The sequence below is a fragment of the Bidens hawaiensis genome, unplaced genomic scaffold (assembly GCF_021521415.1).
Source record: "Bidens hawaiensis isolate Kalapana, Puna unplaced genomic scaffold, B.hawaiensis_p1.1 tig00042848_1, whole genome shotgun sequence".
Taxonomy (NCBI): domain Eukaryota; kingdom Viridiplantae; phylum Streptophyta; class Magnoliopsida; order Asterales; family Asteraceae; genus Bidens; species Bidens hawaiensis.
This window is the reverse complement of record NW_027505802.1, coordinates 147,603-167,408: the sequence shown is the minus strand read 5'-3', so window position 1 is coordinate 167,408 and position 19,806 is coordinate 147,603.

Here is a 19,806-nt window from a genome sequence, read left to right as displayed (position 1 = left end):
AAATGCTTCCTGGACGCATATAAGGGGTACCATCAAATACACATGGCCGTTGATGATCAGGACAAAACCGCTTTTCGGACGCCCGATGGCACATTTTGTTACCAAATGATGCCATTCGGACTTAAGAATGCCGGGTCCACATACCAACGCCTGATGGACAACCAGTTTCATGACCAAATTGGGAGGAACTTGGAAGTCTACATGGATGACTTGGTCATCAAAAGCCCTGACCCAGAAGTGATGTTGAAAGACATCGAAGAGACTTTCAACACGCTCAGGAAGATAAACATGAAGCTCAACCCGAGCAAATGTGCCTTTGGAATGGAAGAAGGGAAGTTCTTAGGGGTCATCGTCACTAAAGATGGCTTCAGAGCGAACCCTAAAAAGGTCGAAGCCATTATCAAAATGGAATCACCTACTACCATCAAACAGGCTCAGACACTGAATGGACGACTAGTGGCACTTAATCGCTTTTTGGCAAACCACGCGGATAAGTCGTTTCCCTTCGTGTCAACGTTGAGAAACTGTTTAAAGAAAACGCACTTCCGCTGGACACCAGAAGCTGAAGCAGCTTTTCAGGAAATTCGGTCACGCTTGATCGAACTCCCAACGCTCACAGCACCAAAAGCGGGAGAGGAGTTAATCCTATACCTTTCCGCAACAGATAGAGCAACCGGGGCAGTCCTGCTGGTAGAGCGAAAAGGCATCCAGATGTCAATCTATTATGTCAGCCGTATCCTAACAGACGTAGAAACCCGGTACTCTACCCTCGAAAAATTAGTCTTAGCACTTATACACGCTTCACGCAGGTTAAGACGATATTTCCAGGGTCACCCAATCACCATTCTCTCCAACTTCAAACTTGCAAACGTTCTAGGCAAACCCGAGTTATCGGGACGCCTAGCCAAATGGGCAATTGAGTTGGGGGAATACGCGATAAAGTATAAGCCAAGACCAGCCATAAAAGGCTAGGTTCTGGCCGACTTTATTGCAGAAGTGCCTGCATCGCGGGAAAAAGAGTGCCAGGAAGAGGCTCAACCCTCTCCAGCACAAGACATCAATAATGTCTGGCGACTCTACACTGATGGGGCAGCCAATAACGAGGGTTCAGGCGCAGGGCTGAAACTAACCAACCCAGCAGGCCATGAATACACTTACGCTATTCGACTGGATTTTCCAAGTACGAATAACGAAGCCGAGTATGAGGCATTCTTGGCTGGGCTGAGAATTGCGCGTAAGATGGGAGTGAAAAACTTGGAAGCCCACGTGGATTCCATGTTAGTAGCCAATCAAATCAACGGGACGTACACGGCCGTGAACGACACAATGGCCCTGTACCTCGCACAAGCAAAATCCCTTATGCGCAATTTCAACAACTGCAAAGTCATACACGTCAAGCGAAGTGAAAACAAATCTGCGGATGCGTTAAGCAAGCTTGCATCATTAGCCTTCACCCACTTAGGAAAGGATATCCGCATTGAACTCCTCGAGGCACCTTCGGTCCCGCACAAGGAAATTTGTGTCATCCAAACCGGCACAGAAACGTGGATGACACCAATAATAAAATACCTTGCGGCAGGTACACTACCAGAATCAAAAACACAGGCAAGAAAACTACGCTGTAAAGCACTGAATTATCAACTCATCGATGACATCCTTTACAGACGTAACTTTCTTGGCCCACTCTTAAGATGCGTGGACAACCAAGATGCTGACTACCTCCTAAGGGAAGTACACGAAGGCATCTGTGGAGTACACACAGGTCCCCGCGCTGTTGTAGCTAAGCTAAACAACGCGGGATACTTTTGGCCGGGGATGCATACGGATGCGCTGCGATACATCAGAAAATGCAGGTCTTGCCAGCTTTACGCACCCAACACGCACCGCTCCGAAGAATGAACTTGTTCCAGTCACTTCTTCATGGCCATTTCAGAAGTGGGCCATCGATGTGACAGGCCCATTTCCTACAGCAGCAGGAAATGTTCAGTTCCTAGTGGTAGCCATCGACTACTTCACCAAGTGGATAGAAGCAAAACCCTTAGCCCAAACAACCGCAAAACATATCAAAAAATTTATTTGGGAATTTATTATTTGTCGTTTTGGACTTCCACAGAATTTGGTGAGCGATAACGGCACCAACTTTGCTGACAAGAAGCTACAACAGTGGCTGAAAGAACTTCAAATCACCCACACCTTTACCTCAGTGGCACACCCGCAAGGTAATGGTGAGTGGAAAGAGCAAATAAGAGCATTGTCGAAGGCATCAAGAAAAGACTCTTGGAACACAGATCCGGCTGGGGTGGACGAGCTTCCGTACGTCCTTTGGGCAAACAGAACGCTGAAGAAGGCCAGTACGGGAGAAACCCCGTTCAGCCTCACTTTATGGCACGGAGCCATGGTCCCGGTCGAAATTGGTTTACCCTCACCAAGGGTCTTGATTCAGCCAGAAGACAATGATGCGGAAAGACGGTTGGATCTTATGCTAACCGAGGAACGCAGAGACTTAGCCGCAGTGCGTGAAGAGAACTACAAGCGACAAATGCAAAAGTACTACAACACGCGGGTAAAACTCTGCAACTTCAAAGTAGGAGACTACATACTGCGTAACAACGATGCTTCGAACCAAGAACGCCCAGGAAAGTTGGCCCCGGTCTGGGAAGGGCCATACATCATCAAAGAAGTCCTGGGAAAGGGCGCATACCGGCTCGAAAGGCTCGATGGCACTCCCATCCCAAGAACATGGAATGGAGCTCAATTACGCAAATGTTATATGTAGATCAATTCCAAACTTGTAAAGAAAAGGCCTAGAGCCACTTCTAATGGAAATGATTCTCCTTTCACAATGTGTTGATAGCCTTACCTTTATACTTATGAACTTCCCACACTGATGTGCCGGTATTCACCGCATAAATGGGGGAAGAAGTAAGTCGTTACGTGTGGAAGGCGGCAAAACCCGCATAAACACAACGCTAAAAATCTCAAGTTTTAAGGAAAACCTACACGCAGGTCAGATGTAAGTAAAGTTTAGCCATCCTTGTAAGTGCAAGTGACGGTCTTACCCGCACAATCACGAACAAGGAAACAAAACTTCAACCTATCATCTACCACGTTCAAAGGTTAACTTATTCTGAACACTTAGAAAATTTCAAAGGAAAAGATGAGGGAAAACTTCCACGCAGGTCAGATATAAGTAAAGTTAAGCCATCCTACTAAGTGTAAGTGACGGTCATACCCGCACAATCATGAAAGAGGAAGCGAAACAAACTTATAATTTACCACGTTAAAAAGTTAACTTATCTAAGTACTAAATAAATTGCTAAGTTAGATCAAAACATGCGTAAAATAACAAGGCAAAGAACTAACACAATCTTATTTCATCAAATTCAAATATTACAAAGCTATACAAAAGTAAAATCTACGCTAATGGTGGAAAGGGATCTTCAGAATCAAGCTTCAGGACCACTTCCACTTGGACCCGCTCCATCAGTAGAGCGTGATGGTTCAAGGAAGGCTTTTAGAATAGCTAGCCCATCATCAGCAGCAGCAACTTCGTTTACCTTCTCCACCACGGATGCGGGGGAAGGCGGCATACTGGTTCACTGCCTGGTCGTAAATAGCTTCAGTATCCACATCATACAAAGGGAAGTTGGAAGGCGGGACGCCTTTCTCAACGAACCCTAGACCAAGCAGGAAGCCGGCCTTTTCCCCATCCTCATGAGAAGCGTTGAGGGCTGTGCTCATAGCATCGTCATAAGACGTCTCTGAGAAGACCCGATGCACAACCTACAAAGAAAAAAATACAAGTATCAGAACCTTTTCTATTTACAAAAAAAAAAAGCGTGAAGACATGAAGCTAAACATACCTGAGACAACGCTTCTCGAAGAAGCCATTCCTTGGCAACCAGAGCTTCTTGGAGGGCAGCTTGAGCTTCGTTACGGGCGCGTTCGGCTTCACTCTTGTTGAGGTTGGCAAGCAACACATCTTTAGCCGCAGCCTCTTCGACGCCCTTAGCTTACGCTCGGTATGGTCAAGCACCCCCCTCGGTCCAGGATTTCTTGAAGCTTCTTAGCGTCCTCCTCATCGCCAAGGCATCATGAGCCTGCTGGAGAGCCTCTAATTTGGCTTTAAGCTCTTCATTCTCCAGGCGTAGAGGCTCAGCAACAGCTTCAGCCTTGGTGGCCCATTCAGTCGCGTTCCTAGCAGTCTCCTTAGCCAGCCGAAGCTGTTCATTAACAGCTTGGGCAGCCTTGGAGCGAGCCTCGAGACGGGCCTGAACCTCGACTTCAAGGGCCTTGAACGCCTTCTCCTTCTCCGCCGCCGCAGCGGAAAGCCTCCTATTCTCCTCTCGGACAGCCCGCGCCTGAGCTACTTCCTGAAGGCGAGCTGCTTTTAACTTGTCGTTTTCACGACAAAGCAAGCTCGACACGCGGGCTGCATCCGGGCCAGGAGAACCCGAAGCTCATTGCTTAGCCTACCCTCCTGGTAGCTAGCCATGGCTTCCCCCAACGCACCACTGGGAGCAGCGTGACGAGCCCACTCCACGCACTCCACAGGTTGTGCGAAGGGTTGTTCCTCGGCGAATGTTCCATCGTGGAACATACACTTCATTGGAATCCGACACTGCAAAAAACAAAGAGCAGTTAGGAAAAGATGATTGAAAATATATAAATAGGCCAAAAGAACCCTACGCACCTGTAGGGTCAATAACAGGCCGATAGCCGCCAACCATCACCTGAACCCAAGGGAAATCCATCCAAGAGGTCAGGCAGATGGGAAGGTGGCAGAGTTTGGCGATACGCCCCATGCATACCTGAAGGATCGGCCGTCGTTGCCGATGACGGAGGAGGCATGGTGGCGGCCGCCGCGGTGGCCGCTGCAGAATCCGCAGCAATAGTAACCGCCGGCTCGGTGAAAGATGCTGTAAAAATAGCACTCACAGCCGGCTGGTGACGTCATCACAGCTGGAACAGTCGGCTCAAGGAAGGAGTGAGCGACTGAACCAGCGGAAGCAGGCGCAGGCGCCTGGGTCGTCGCCTCAGGAAGGCTGACCAAGCCTACCGTCATTGGCGGAGAGGTACTCCTCTGCGCTCCACCCTGGAATGCGTCAACATCCACGCCTGCGTAAAGAAGATAAGTGTTTAAACGACATTAAACTATAAAGCTAAAGATAAAGGAAGTTTGTACTTACGGGTTTTCTTGAGCCTAAAGGTACGGAGAGGCGGGGGACGAACCCGATGGAGCTGGCCTCTTTGCGCCGGTCACCGTCGTCTTCTTGGGCTCTCCGGAGGTGACAGTCGCAACCTCGGAGCGGTGGTCTTATCACCACCGGGATTCCCCGCCACCTGTTCGCTCTCGGTCTCCGAATCAGACCGAGGCGCTGGATCGGCAGTGGAGGCCACCTTCTCCTTCCCCTTCCCGCCGGCAGCCTTCTTCTTCCGCACCAACGGAGGACCATCTGCGGATTCCTCATCAGAACATACGATTAAAGGAATTCCAGCAGAGGTTTCAACATTGAGGGGTCGAGGGTCGAATAGCGCCTTACCTGGCCGACGGGCGCTAAGGATCTCGTGGCCGAGTGGATAGACCTCCACGAACCGATCCGCTGTTTGCTCTAGGATGGGCAACTCGTTCTCGTCTAGAGCGCGAGTACCCATCCGAGCGGGACCGTAAGCCTCCCGCGGGTACAGGAGCGACTTCAAGTCGTTCCCCTCTGAAATAAACGAGGAAAGAAGTTAGAAGAAATTCTAAATCAACAAAAGGAAACAAAGCATACCGTATGGAACAGAATTCGAACCGTATTCGAGGACGATTGGGATCTTTTGCGCATCGGCAGCCTTCCACACCCGGCTCATCCCCAGCATCACCATCCCGGACTCCGCAAACCGGTAAACCGGAGATTGGACCCGGGAAATCTTCGAAAACCATTCCGCCTCCTCGTAGTTGGAGGCGTGAAGGCTAGGAAGTGCTTGCCCATTTTTGAACTTCATGGCAAGGGGGATGGCGCGAGCGGATATGTAGAAGAATTCCCTCTTCCACGAGCGAAGACTGCGCTTGGTTGCGCAAATCTTTCAAACCCTTAATCCGGGTTATCAGAGTATACCACCCCTGGATGCACCTCCAAGTGTAGAAGGTCATCAGGCGGTCAACATAGGGCTCAATGCCCAGAATCCGGCACACCCACTCGAAGTGCCGGATCTTGGCAATCGCCATCGGGTGCACCTCGGTCAGGTGCACACCGTGCCTCTCCAGGACACGGTAAACAAACTTTGTCAACGGGAACCTAAGATTCCCATAAACAAAGAATGCAGCATATACCCCGATCTTGCCTCTGGGGGCATCGTACACAGTCTGATGGGGTTCAGGAAACTCAGGCTCGAGAGACTCGAGCATGAACTCTCCTGACGACGTACTGGTACAGATCGACAGCATGGCACACTGGCACTCGCCAGCAGTACTCTTGTCATCGGCTGTAGATTCAAGATCACGAGACATTCTTGCAAAAGAAAGAAGAAAACGATTTTCAAGAGAATGCTCGACTGAAAGATGAGTATTCGCCGGAGGAATCGTTCTAAAGATGAGAGAAGAGTGAAAATGTGAATTACAAAGAACCCTCTACCCCCTTTATATACTAATCGCAATTAATGCGATGAATTTAATGCGGAGGAGAGAGAAATCGAAGGTGCAATGAAACTATGACACGTGGCAAAAAGCAAGCTGACAACAGCTGTTGAAAGGACGCATACCATTAATTTCGCCGCCACGCGCCCGAAAAAAACGGGCCCTCGCGCCTGAAAAAGCGACTGGAATGACCAGGGTACTGTCACGTTACCATAACTTCCTGCACGTCCTGACACAGTCAGAAGAAACCGTCGCACGACGTTTCAGAGGTTTGGACTGTTCTTATCCTTTCACCAACTCTTCGAATTTCAAAATTCAAAATGATTCAAAAGTAAGCGGGAAAATACCCCTTACCTTGGCAACCAAGTAACCATAAGACGGGTGCGGGTACAGTGTCAAGGCAAAACCCTTCACATACTTAGCACCCGCAGGGAATTGACGCCAGGAATACCTTGGGGCAACCAAGTAACCATAAGACGGGTGCGGGTACAGTGTCAAGGCAAAACCCTTCACATACTTAGCACCCGCAGGGAATTTACGCCAGGAATACCTTGGAAGTAAAGTAACCATAAGGCGAGTGCGGGTACAGTGTCAAGGCAAAACCCTTCACATACTTAGCACTCTGTAGGGAATTCAAACCAAGAAGGATCTTCTGGGCCATGCCTGCGGAAACGGGAATAACATCCCCGCGTAACGGGAACGTCGAGAACCATATTGTTTTGAAACTCCAAGATGGAATTGGTGGTTTTAGCATAGTTGATCAGTATGTTGAAAACTACCAAAACCCCATGGAGAATCCACAAGTGGGACTCAACGCTCCTGACTTGCGAGGAGGTTACAAACCTACCCGCTTCATACCCAAAGATCAAGCAGAAAAGTCGGGAATTTCTGCGTGACATCAGGAAAACCGCGGGAAGAATCACCACGGAAAACCTAAAAACTAAACCCTTTTCAAAACCCCTTGCTAAGTCCAAAAGTTCACCTCACTTATTAATAATTCATGAGAGAACATTGGACTGGGGGGACTTGAAGAGGTAGGTCCCAGCAGAGCCCAGTTGGACCCGCAAGACTCACCTTGAACAGGGACGGTCTGCGCAACGACCAACTGCTCCCGCAGGACCCACCATGCTCAAAGAACCTTACGCGCAGTACGCCAGCTGTACCCGCAGGGAAAGCCTCCCAATGGTGAAGTACCCCGCCTGTTCCCGCAGTTGCGGATACAAGCCATCAGGGAAGGCTACCCGCACTAACAGCAAGGCTACACGCACAAGGCACTAGCTACTTCAGTAGTCACATGAAGGAATGAGCAAGGCGGGAATTCTCCCACCTAAATGAGCCAGTCCGTATGCTTCTGGAAGATCTTTCGTACTATACCTACTAAGGTATGGGCAGAACAGACGATTTGACCAGAACAGCCCATGAGCCAATCACAGGGTGACAGCTCACCGACAACAGTACGAGGAGGAGCACCCTCTAGTACTGTTTGTCACTATTAGCCGCTGCCTACTCACCAACCCTTACAATGGGACGTGCGCAGCCTACAGTTGGTGGAACAGTGCGAAGTCGGCAGTAAAGGAACAGTGTACAGCCGACCTTGTTACTGTTGGCCGTAGCCTATCCACCAACCAGCATGGCCTGTGCGTAGTCCACTGTTGGTAGTACAGGAATATTATTCAGCCGGTTGTACCTTCTAGGAAACCTACCTTCGGCTATAAATACTCCAACACCTTGGAATGGTAAGGACATCATCTGATATCTCAATTTTATCTAGCAATCTCTTAATATACACTTATATTCAGAGCAATCTAGTCTGATTCTCACGCCGGAGGGTGGTCACAAGGAGGAACCCCCCCCCTCTTCTCAGTGACGAGCTTACGGTGTCTGTTTTGCAGGTCTCCAGAAGAACAACCTTCTCTGCTGGACCTCATCCTCGTGGGAAACATTACTTAACCCCCAGATTATCTATAATCTGCCCAGGGTTCACTTAGTGTTTCTTCACCGATTGACTTCATAAAATGAAATAGATATTGTATGCGAGTAAACCCAATCATTGTAAACACTATTTCTTAATAATAGCTTTTTATTTAGTAAAAAGAAATAATGATAGCCAAATCTAACTCTCTTCGTTGGATCTTATATGTGTAAATATTTATTCGTTCTTTTAATAAAATTTCTATCATCTAAGAGACTTAAACTCAAGACCTTCTAATCGTCGGTGCAAATGTGGTTTCTATTGTGAATTTATATTATATTCTTTAGAAAGTATGTTTATTTAATTGTTATAAAGAAAGATTTTAAGATAATATGTATTATAATTTATTACCATTTAACAACTTAGATGACAACATCTATAAAGTTCTAAAAGTTGTATGACAAACAGATATTGTTACATATAATTTCTATATTAAATAGAATATAAAGTAGTTTCTCTTTTGTTTCTGGTTGGCAAGTGTCTTTAATGTAATAACGGCGTGTTTCATAGAATCATCGTTTGATGCCAAAAGGCCCAAAACAGTATATATGTTGTGACTGTTATTTATGCATAAACTGGAACCTACTACAATAAATATTATTTAGTTTTCATTTTTCTATACCACTTGCAAGTTATAATTTAACATTGATCTTGTGATATTTTCCTATACGGTTTTTTATCAGGAAAAACGACAAGATGTACGGACATTTGTAATTGAAAATATTGAGATTAATAAGCGTTTTATATATCATATTGATTCAACTCATACGAATCAACAAACTCTCGTTTGTTGCGATGGTAGATATTTGCATAATCATGTTAAATATTATAACAAGAATCGAACTGTAGGATGTTGAGTAGTTGCGAGTTTAATTTTATTGAGAAACAAATAAGTCTGTTTCTGGTGATTTATGTTAGGAAATTCGATTTTCGAGTTTTCATTGAGAAACATGTAACTCGTTTGTGGTGATTTATGTTACAGAAACTAATACACCGGGATGAATGTTCACAGATAAAAACAGTAGATAATTGTTGTTTGTTCTTTAATCTTTATGAATAATTGCAATATTTTGATTGGAATGCATATACATATTTTTGTTAACATCCCTCCCCCTCCCCCCCGGTTTCTAGTTTTCGTTACCCCGTTTGTTTTTTCATTAATCCAGGGATAAAATAATATATTTTTTTATTTTTTATTTATTTAACTCTATGGTAAAATAATAAATGAGTCGAACTACTTTTTTAACAAAAATAAACGAACATAACTATTTTTTTAACAAAAGTAATAATTTGAACCAGTTTTTAATAAAAATAAACAGACCGAACTACTTATTTAACAAAAATAAATAAACCAAAACACATTTTTTTTAACAAAAATAAACAAACCTAACTATTTAAAAAAAAACAAACGGGTGCACGGGCGCACACCACCCAACACCTCCATGATCTCCAACGGTCTCCCGTTCGTACCTACATGTGGGCATCCTTAAACGGGCACACGTACGTCAAGCATACATCTTCCACAAGAGCGACTGACAAAGCAAAAATGCCGCGTTGCGGGTATTCTTAGAGGAGACATCTAGTAATATAATTAATCTTTTAATCATAAGTTTCTATTATTAAATCCACTTCTAGCCGTGAATGCATGAATATTGGAGGTTGGAACAAAACAATCAGACGAGACAACTTTTTTGCTTTTTAAATCGTCCAGACACTTGCAAGATAACGTTGACCCTATAATTCAATTAGAAAATATTATTATATGTTATTCAATTAGAAAAATACTTTTTCTTTCCTATTATTGTAAGAACGTTGACCCTATAATTCAGTTATTTATATATTTTGTATATCCAACATTTTAATACGTTAATATGTTAACCAAATTGCTTTTAACTTGAAACACCGTTAAATTTAAAAAAAAATGTTTATACTAACATTTGGCAGATTTGAGGTAGGAGAAAAGGTCGAATTTTCGGCTGAAAAATATGACACTCGCGAGATGTTAAGTTGGTCGTGAGGAGGTATAATAGGACCGCATTTGATAACCCCAAATCTATAGGGGTTCATCAATTGCATCTGAAGAGGTTACATCCTTTACGTACCAAAAATATGCATATACATATTTTTGCAAACATTTATAACTGCTACTCCCCCCCCCCCCCCCCCCAATTTAGCAATTTTCGATTTTGTTTTGGATATAATTGTTGTTTTTTGGTAAAAAGTTTATTACACTATATCTTAAACTAAAACCAATCTTATTTCATTATACTAATAAAATAAAATGTTGAAACTTAGACGTCAAACTAGATTTTTTTTCTAATTTCTAAGCTCCCATCTAATTCATTCAAGCTATTCATAGGTCATAGATCAATATAACTTAGTCAATTGAAATATAACATAGTGTGGATTTTATTCATTATTAAGTTAAATATCCTTTTCATACATGAGGTTTTACAAACTACACAATTTTAGTACATTTTTTTAAATTTCTTGCAAATTAGCACTTGACGTTTTCAAATCATGTTATTTTAGTAGTTTTCGTCAACCCGTTTGTTTTTTCATTAAGTCAGGGTAAAATAATAAATTAGTCGAACTACTTATTTAACAAAAATAAACGAACATAACTTTTTTTTTAACACACGTAAATGATTAGAACCAGTTTTAATAAAAACAAACAAACCGAATTACTTTTTAACAAAAATAAATAAATAAAAGTATATTTTTTTAACAAAAATAAACAAACAAACTATTAAAAAAATGGGTGCACGGGCGCACGCCACCCAAAACCTCCATCGGTCTCCCGTTCCTACCTACATGCGGGCATCCTTAAACAGGCCCACGTCAGGCATACATCTTCCACAAGAGCGACTGGCAAAGCAAAATTAATGCCACGTTGCGGGTATTCTTAGAGGAGACATCTGGTAACATAATTAATCTATTAATCATACTTAAAAGTTTCTATTATTAAATCCACTTCTAGCCGTGAATGCATGAATATTGGAGGTTGGAACAAAACAATCAGACGAGACAACTTTTTTGCTTTTTGAATCGTCTAAACTTGTAACATGGAGACACTTGCAATTGCTTTTACTTTATTCAAGTACTTTATTGAATATTTCCATTTACTCTATAATAATGTAGTTATATAAAATATTATTATATGTTATTCAATTAGAAAAATACTTTTTCTTTCCTATTATTGTAAGATAACGTTGACCCTATAATTCAGTTATTTATATATTTTGTATATCCAACATTTTAATACGTTAACATGTTAACCAAATTGCTTTTAACTTGAAACACCGTTAAATTTAAAAAAAAAATGTTTATACTAACATTTGGCAGATTTGAGGTAGGAGAAAAGGAAGAATTTTCGGCTGAAAAATAAGACACTCGCGAGATGTTAAGTTGGTCGTGAGGAGGTATAATAGGACCGCATTTGATAACCCCAAATCTATAGGGGTTCATCAATTGCATCTGAAGAGGTTACATCCTTTACGTACCAATAAGCCTTAGAACTAGTATGTAATACATGGTTCAGGCGAGACTTTGATATATCGTGCGAGGCGTGTCACCCGGACTATATATAAGTGCACCATGGTTAAATAAAATGACATGTTGCTCGTTCATAACAAATTATAATAATGACTTCTCTGAACATGTTCATAATATAACCAACCATGATAGCGACTTGTCCATAAAAAGAGCATTATTTGCCCTACAAAAATCCATTTAAGTATATAACTCACAAGTCAACTATGATAAGGTAACCCCATTTTATTCGATACTTGTTGAAAATAATATCTATATGTTACGATTCAATAATTCAGAAGCTCATATGTATGCGTTTGTTTTTGTTTAGAATATTTTCTAATGTGTTTCTTTCTAAACCATTTCATGTGTTTACGAGTTTGGGTTGCTATGATGATTTTGGTTACTAAAGTATTAAAGATTGTACTAGGCTTAGCTTAAAGGATGTTTGGATTGAGGTTGGATTTAATTAACCCGACCTTGACCCGCTTACTCGCTTATTCTGTTGAGAGGCCATTTACTCTCCAAGGAGCACGCGGGTCAAGAAGGCATGTATATAACTCGATTCTCATTTAGATACTATACATTGGATATCCAAGAGAAGTTTTTAGGCAGAGATTCATTTTGTTCGTATTCTCTCATTGTTAAGTGTGCGTGTTGGGTTGGGTTGTTGATTTAGGGGCTAATCAACACATGGTCATGTCTAATGTTAGTTTAATTGATCAAATGGACGTGTCTAATATATATGTGTGAGTTAAACATCCTAAGGGCACAAGTGATATTGTAACTAAAATCGATAACATTAAACTAAGTGACAGGGTGACTTTAGATGATGTGTTTGTTGTTCCTGATAGTTATTTAATTTAATGTTAGTTTACAAACTAGATAAAGACAATAAATTGGCCGTGTCATTGAAGAAACAAATTGTTATATTCAGGATTCTCTAACAAAGAATGTTCTAGTGACCGGTAGTCAACTAGATGGTGTATATGTGTGTGGTAACTCTTTTGCAAACACCAAAGTGTGTTATAATAGCTATGCCTTTTTGAATTTGTGGAATGCGAAACTATGACAACCCTTTGAGAATGTGTTATATGTATTAGAGGATAGTCAAAAGCTTAAAAAACATGTTAATACTACTCCTTTATAATGTTTGTTATAAGGCTAAACAACATAGGGAACCATCTTCTTTGAGTGATCATAAGTCAAAATATCTAGGCGAACTTGTTCATTTAGATGTTTAGGGACCTTACAGTTTCTCACTGTTATCTATGATTACTCGAGGGATGTTTCGGTGTATCTTATGAAACACAAGGATGAAGGATTTGATCATATTAAAAGTTTTGTTAGTGATCAATGAGGCTTGCTTTTAAAACTTGATGCAACTTGAAGTTAATTAACTTGACCTTGACCTGCTTTCCCGTTTACTATGTTGAGAACTTGTTTACTCACTAAGGAGCATGTTGGTCAAGACAATATGGGTGTAACTTGATTCTCATTTGGATGCTATGATGTCCCAGAGAAATTCTAAAGCAAAGATGCATTTTGTCCGTATTCTCTCGTTTTCTGAGATTTAGGACTTCTGCTATTCATCAGTTGTATCATCACTCTTGATTATCATATTTTTGACAATACTATGATCACTCCAATCTCTTTCACATACTCTACTGATTACCATGCCAGAGAATGGTCAGAAGAGAGACCCTCTCTATCTCTAACAAGCCAAGTCGGTGCTCTTTTTTTCTAGATACATCTCGCAATAGTTGTGTTCATCTCCATATAAGGAGATTAGATATAGCATCTAACCTAGTGTAGTTCTTTGAAGCTTCCGAATCAATCTTGCTCTCGACCTATTTGCAAATATTCCCACATTACGTACGCTCTCTCTCATAATTTCGTCTATGTTTGAAGCAATGTTGACCGGTGGCTCTCACCCCAACCGGAGGGACTCTCTTGACACTAATATTATCCTAAAGTTTCATATAAACCCTGAATTTGAAGAAATAAAAGAGAACTTGCAATTAAGACACAAAATCACAGTATCTTGGTTGATAAAGAACTTTTAGTAATGTAAGTTCAGTTCATTAATTTAATAACTATTATAGAATAATTATCAGGTGATTTTTCAGCTATAAATGAAAATGGAACAATATTTGAGTGGATATTTTTGGACATCTCATGACTCATTTTATGAGATCTCAATTAATAGATGAGTGGATAGGCACTATTTAGGCTTCAAAAGAAAAGTTGATTATTTTTTCTTTCTATTATTTGCAAAACAAACTATATATCTAGTGGAGTTTGATATTTGACCTTCTTGGTTGTATATGATTTGAGGTCTGTTTCCCCTTATCGATGGGGATAGTTTTTTGGCCGTCGTTAAATTGGGGACGATAAAGATGTTATTAACTTACTAATTATATGGGAATTAAGCTTCAACCTACTTCAGATTGATGTTTGATGGCCTATGTTTCTAGGTTATTTTTTCCGTTAAAAACTATGACAACTTAGTTCCAAGCCAATGTGTTGAATTTAGAGTGTTGCATCACATGTGCAAAACCATGAAAGACTTTATCAAACTCTATGTGTTGAATGGGGTGTTGGACTTGTGTTTTGGGTGAGCTATTAAACCGAACTAAAAATAGACATAAAAACGTTCAATCACGAACATATTCCCTTGTGGCGTATAAATACACAAAAATTAGACGGAAACATAGAAAAAATAACTAAGTCGACTTAGGATTAGTGGGTTGTGATGGGCCGTTAGACGGGAAAAATAGAAGTAAATAAAATAAGTTGAACCACACACAGACATTGCAGCGTGTTAACTCACTAGATTTATGCCGAAACACTAAACACAAAATTTGTAAAAGATGAAAAATATTGGGATCACGTACTGTAGAAACTGAAAAAGTGTCGGAATAATAAATAAACAACACTTTGACAAACTTGTAAAAGATGAAAAGTATATAAGTTAAAAATAAAATTAGATAGAAAAATATACGTTAAAGATAAAAAAAATTAACACAATTATAGATAAAATAAAAAATCATAATTTTGGTACCACAAAGATATTTTAGAATTTATTTAGTTTTAATTTTTGACACTATATGTTTAGTCTTTGTTTTTTTTTACTTCGTGTTTAGTTTATTTATGTTATGTTTCTCTTCTTCTTTTAAATATGTTAACGTAATGAACGTAACCGATTGATATCAAACGAGTTCGTATCAACTTGCTAATGACCAAATTTCTTTTATCTTTTTGTTTTCTTTTAAATATGTTAATTTAATTAAAGATTTTTTTACTTTAGTTCCGATAACAAACATCACCAATGCCGACAAAATTTGAGTCAATTCGTTAGAGTTAATTAACCTTTTTTTACAAACATATAATGTATTCTTAAGGATAACGCGAACAAGATGATTTTAAAAAATCATCACTCATGAACTCATATCTAAAGTGATCAATGGTTCTTCTGGTAGTGAATGATCTAGAAAAAATATTCAGGAGAATACAATTTTTTTTAAATAAGGGGTATCATAATATTTGCTAACGGGTATCTGATAATGAAACAGAGAAGAAGAAAGAAAAAAAATATTTTTCCACATCGCTGTTTAGAGGAATATTGGGATACCCATGCTTCCATGCTAGATCCGCCTATGTCTCGGACATTAAATATATAAATTTAAAACATGATGTTGGTGGCGCAATTTAATTTTTACAAATATTTTATTGTTTTTAACTTTATTTAAAAATGTTTTGTTTACGTTGATTTGACGAATTAATTATTTTCTGAGATTAGTTCCGCTACCATAACAAACCTAACTGATATCGAGCGAATTCGTGTCGACTTCTGCTGCACGGCTCAAGTTTTGTCAACCAAATAAACATGGTTTTAAATATGTTATTTTTTATTTTTTTATATGCTATACGTGAGTCAATATATTGTTGGAATTTACTAGTGATTTATTCCTTTGGTTTAGTTTCGAACCGTATAGAACCTAAGTGATACTGGCCGAATCCATGCCGCTTAAGTTGTATGCGTGCTAATACTGTTTAGAGAGCTTACAAACTTATTTATTTAACCTGTTATAATGTATGTTCTGTAACGAAGTTAATCGATACCAACCAAAGTTACGCAACTATCCAGCTGAAACACGATGGGTCTTGTTAGACAATTTCTATCAAATATGTAGGTACCCTAAGGCTATTGGTCGTCTTCAGTTGCTCTAAACATGGTAAAGTATTTCTAAAAGAGGGACAACAACATGGAAGGAATGGCTTTCAAAACTGGAAATATGGAGTGGATAAACCCTTAACAGCATTGTCTTCGCCGTGTAGCTCAGTTGGTTAAGGGGGCGTAAGACTTGGAACAATAGTTGACTTACAATGCCGGGACGATCGACTCTACATTCGCCATAGTTAAGGATGAAGCATTCTGCTCGGGTAATTGAAGACTTCGATTACAAAGAATATGTTGAGGAATCAATTGCAAACGAAGAAAACTAGTGACCTAGGTGACAATGGGAGTTTCTCATGGTGCTGATGTCAGCCCTAGATCATTTCAATCTGGCACATATTTTACTGCTCTTAAATGGATCAGAAAGGCCTAAAGGGTCACATATGGGAAACATAAAGCAAAAACTAAAGGTGTGGTTTTAACCAAATCATAATGGAAGCATGATTTGTTAAAAGCTAGCTTGTTTATTCTTTGCTTTAATTATTAGTATTAAGACATAAAGTAAGTATGCAGCTTTATGGAAAATCATAGTTAAAGTATTCTCTGTTTCTTCTCATATATGAGTGACTTTTGTAAATTATATAATATGTTTATAAGTAATTGTGAATAGAGATGAAAAAAATTATTATGTGAAAAAGTTTACATTGTTTATATCATATAATTTTTTTAAATATTTTTTGAAGTGGTTGTGAGTGGAAATGAGAAAAATGATAATGATAAATGTATAAAAAAATTTATTTACTTGAAAGTGAGAAAGAAAATGTAATATATTTTTAGTGTAATTTAAGTACATGGATGGAAAATATATTGGCTGAGAATAGGGCTGTTCAAAAAGCTCACGGCTCAAAGCTCGTTCGAAACTCGCTCGAAAAAAGCTCGGAGAAAGCTCGCTCGAAATCGGCTCGATTCTAAACGAGCCGAGCCTAGCTCGACTCGATTTCTAAACGAGCCGAGCCTGAGCTAGCCCCGGCTCGACTCGAGCTCGCTCGATAGGCTCGCTCGATTGGCTCGCGTAAAGTCGTTATAAGTTTTTACGAACCTTTAAACTCGTTTTAAACTTTGATGAAATTGAGGGGGTGTTTTGAAACTATGTAATATATATATAAAGGAAAAAAAACCCTAATCTCATTATACTATCAGCCGGCCAGCCGCTCCATCTTCTCCCTAGCCGATTTCCGGCGACAGGCGACACTTCCGGCCACCCCGTCTCCCCGACGCCAATCTCTGGCCACCCGCCTTCCCTCTCTCGGTTCTCCGGTAACCCCCACACCCAAAAGCCCCTTCTCTCCCTCTCTGGGTCGTATTTCCGGCTACCGGAAAGCCGGCCGCCGTGGCCGCGGTGCTCCGTTCCCTTTCTCTCTCTGCTCTCCGATCTCTCTTTCTCTCTCTTTCTTTCTCGCCCTCCGTCTCTTCTCTCTCTATCTCCGTCTCTCTCTCTCGTGTTCTTCCCGTCTCTCTCTCTCTCGCCGTACTCTTTCTCTTCTTACAGGTTTCGAGCTAAATCGAGCCGAGCCGAGCCGGCTCGATTTAAAACCGAGCCGAGCTTGAGCTCAAATTTTGAGCTCGATTAAGATTCGAGCTCGAGCCGAGCCAGCTCGAATAATTATCGAGCTCGAGCTCGAGCTAGCCCTGGCTCGGGCTCGGCTCGGCTCGTGAACAGGCCTAGCTGAGAATGCTCTTATAAGAGAACTAATATGAACAAATCAAGTGTAACATTTTTTATTTTCCTTTCTCTAGATTATAATATTAGAAACATAAAAAAATATATATGTGTAGCTTATGAAATTAGGTAAACAACTCATGAAGTTGCACATATGTATCTTATGCTAGTTATAATAATATATGTAACGTACAAGAGACATACATGTGACTTCTTGAGATATATATATATATATATATATATATATATATATATATATATATGAGAAAACTTTTTTAAAATTGAGAACTTTAAGAACCATTTTAGACCACAAAAAACATAAAGATAAAAAAAATCATAAAATAAAAAAAACACAAAAATGAAAAAAGTAAAAAAACCAAAATTCTTATTTTAACATCCCGGTTTCATTAAAAAAAACTCGGTTTAGCAAATTATATACACATATGTATAATATATACATATATGTACATTTACATGATTTTTTTATACACATGTGTATAATTTAAGATAAATGATACTGTACATATGTGTATATTACGTAACTAAATATTAAATAAAATTATACATATGTGTATAATACAACGTTTTTTTTTATTTATTTTATTTTTTTAATGAAACCGGACAGAAATATAAGAATTTTGGTTTTTTTACGTTTTTAAAATTTTTGTTATTTTTTGTTTTCTGATTTTTTAAATATTTTTTTAAAGGTGTTTTTAGTGGTACAAAATGGTTCTTAAAGTTCTCAATTTGCAAAGGGTTCTCTTAGGATCCTTACCATATATATATATATATATATAGAAAAGGGTTCAAATAAAAAACAATTGTTTTGTGAGAAGTGTGTGAAGGCTTTAAAATAAAGTACACCACCTAAACAGGACACTATACCATGTAAATAGAAAGTATACAACTTTTAGAAACTACCAATCTCAACCACTAGATCCTAGATCGAAGGGTCTACATCTATTCTTTTGTTTCTCACAAAACTATTGTTTTTTACGTTAACCCTACCATATATATATATATATATATATATATATATATATCTTATACTAGCTATATTATTTTCTTTTTATCCCTTTTACATTTTTAATCTTATAATTAAAGGAAACGGATTTAAAAATTAATTTTGATTTCATCAATACAAAAACCACCTTAATGTGCGGTTAATTTGGTGAAAAGGTCCTAGAAACCGCACATTTTAGCCTCACATCATGAGGCCTTATGTTATAAGGTGCGATGGATTTTGATGTTATAGGTGAGGATGTTGCCGGTGTTACGTTTAAATATAACTGAAAGTGAACGTATGGTTGATAAATTAATGTAAATCAATTACATATTGTATGATAAATGATAAAAAAAATATTTTGGTTGATCAAAGATATAATGAAAAGTTGTTTTTCTTTTTTTTTTCTTTTTTATTGTTTTTGCTTGTCAAGCTAATCTTTAATCTAATGACAATTTTGATGCCAAAAATTGTCATCTTCTTGATTTTATGCATGATTAGAAACCACTACAGTTAATATTTTTATAATTTATTCTTTTTCATTCTTGTCAATTTTTCTCACACCTTTTTTTAATTACAAAAGATGACAAGAAAGATTGTTTTCTCACGCTTCTTTTATTAGAAAAGATGACAAGGTAATTTACTGACACGTTTGGTTAGAACATCTCTAATAGAAGATTTTTAAAGATTTTTGAAAGAGAGAGAGAGTGTAAGTTGAAGGAAATAGATGATTAGGTGGACGAGAGAAGGTATGATGAAATTCTTAGACCATGAGTATTCA